Consider the following 2,347-nt stretch of genomic DNA (forward strand, 5'->3'; position numbering starts at 1 on the left):
TGCAACCGGGCCTGGGAAACGACATGGTGAGATTCCAAGTTCCATGCCGAGTCAGCCTGTACCGCTTCTGGACCCCAGGCGCGTGATGCTGTCTGAACTTGGAATTGGGTCCCCATGAGGAGAGAGCCTTAGCTAGGGTTAGGGTTCGGACCAGGGACGTCGCCAGGGCCGAAGCGACTCCGGTCTCGTGATCTCCCTCGAGGGCTGAAGTGAGGGCCCATGCCAGGAGGCGGCTCAAATGCAGGATTAGGTGTCGAGGCAGGCTTAGGTTTCGGTGGAGGGTCCTGGTTCGGGCTAGGGTTAGGGTTAGGGTTAGGTCCCAGGAAGTTCCATGTGCTGAACTCACAGCAGGGCAGTGGTCTCCCCGAAGGGCTAAGTTGAGGGCACAAGGGACGGTGCCGGTCAGGGTCCCTCTTTGGCTGCCAAGAGCACACACGTCGAAAAGCCCCTGGTCGAGGAGGCCTCCGGAATCCTCTCGGGGGCTGCAGCCGGAACTGTGAAACGACATGGTGAGATTCCAAGTTCCATGCCGAGTCAGCCTGCACCGCTTCTGGAACCCAGGCGCGTGATGCTGTCTGACCTTGGAATTGGGTCCCCATGAGGAGAGAGCCTTAGCTAGGGTTAAGGTTCGGTCCAGCGACGTCGCCAGGGCCGAAGCGACTCTGGTCTCGTGATCTCCCTCGAGGGCTGAAGTGAGGACCCATGCCAGGAGGCGGCTCAAATGCAGGATTAGGTGTCGAGGCAGGCTTAGGTTTCGGTGGAGGGTCCTGGTTCGGGGTAGGGTTAGGGTTAGGGTTAGGTCCCAGGAGGTTCCAGGCGCTGAACTCACAGCAGGGCAGTGGTCTCCCCGAAAGGCTGAGTTGAGGGCACAAGGGACGGTGCCGGTCAGGGTCCCTCTTTTGCTGCCAAGACCACACACGTCGAAAAGCCCCTGGTCGAGGAGGCCTCCGGAATCCTCTCGGGAGCTGCAGCCGGGCCTGGGAAACGACATGGTGAGCTTCCAGGTTCCTTGGCAAGTCAGCCTGCACCGCTTCTGGACCCCAGGCTCGTGATGCTGTCCTACCTTGGAATTAGGTCCCCATGCGGAGAGAGCCTTATCTAGGGTTAGGGTTCGGCCCAGGGACGTCGCCAGGGCCGAAGCGACTCCGGTCTCGTGATCTCCCTCGAGGGCTGAAGTGAGGGCCCATGCCAGAAGGCGGCTCAAATGCAGGATAAGGGAATGAGGCAGGCTTAGGTTTCGGTGGAGGGTAACGATTCGGGGAAGGGTTAGGGTTAGGGTTAGGTCCCAAGAGGTTCCAGAGAACGAACTCACAGCAGGGCAGTGTTCTTCCCGTAGGGCTTAGTTTCGGGCACAAAGGACGGTGCCGGTCAGGATCCCTCTTTGGCTGCCAAGGCCACACTCGTCGATAAGCCCCTGGTCGAGGAGGCCTCTTGAATCCTCTCAGGAGCTGCAGCCGGGCCTGGGAAACGACATGGTGAGCTTCCAGGTTCCTTGCCGAGTCAGCCTGCACCACTTCTGTTCCCTATGCGCGTGATGCTGTCCGACCTTGGAATTGGGTCCCCATGAGGAGAGAGCCTTAGCTAGGGTTAGGGTTCGGTCCAGGGACGATGCCAGGGCCGAAGCGACTCCGCTCTCGTGATCTCCCTCGAGGGCTGAAGTGAGGGCCCATGCCAGAAGGCGGCTCAAATGCAGGATAAGGGAATGAGGCAGGCTTAGGTTTCGGTGGAGGGTAACGATTCGGGGAAGGGTTATGGTTAGGGTTAGGACCCAAGAGGTTCCAGAGAACGAACTCACAGCAGGGCAGTGTTCTTCCCGTAGGGCTTAGTTTCGGGCACAAAGGACGGTGCCGGTCAGGATCCCTCTTTGGCTGCCAAGGCCACACGTCGATAAGCCCCTGGTCGAGGAAGCCTCCAGAATCCTGTCGGGAGCTGCATCCGGGCCTGGGAAACGACATGGTGAGCTTCCAGGTTCCTTGACGAGTCAGCCTGCACCGCTTCTGGACACCAAACGCGTGATGCTGTCCGACCTTGGAATTGTGTCCCCATGAGGAGAGAGCCTTTGCTAGGGTTAAGTTTCGGGCCAGCGACGTCGCCAGGGCCGAACCGACTCTGGTCTTGTGATCTCCCTCGAGGCCTGAAGTGAGGGCCCATGCCAGGAGGCGGCTCAAATGCAGGATTAGGAATCGAGGCAGGCTTAGGTTTCGGTGGAGGGTAACGGTTCGGGTTAGGTTTAGGTTTAGGGGTAGGACCCAGGAGGTTCCAGGCGCCGAACTCACAGCAGGGCAGTGGTCTCCCTGAAGGGATGAGTTGAGGGCACAAGGGACGGTGCCGGTCAGGGTCCCTCTTT

Source organism: Prionailurus viverrinus, unplaced genomic scaffold (assembly GCF_022837055.1).
Source record: "Prionailurus viverrinus isolate Anna unplaced genomic scaffold, UM_Priviv_1.0 scaffold_59, whole genome shotgun sequence".
NCBI lineage: Eukaryota > Metazoa > Chordata > Mammalia > Carnivora > Felidae > Prionailurus > Prionailurus viverrinus.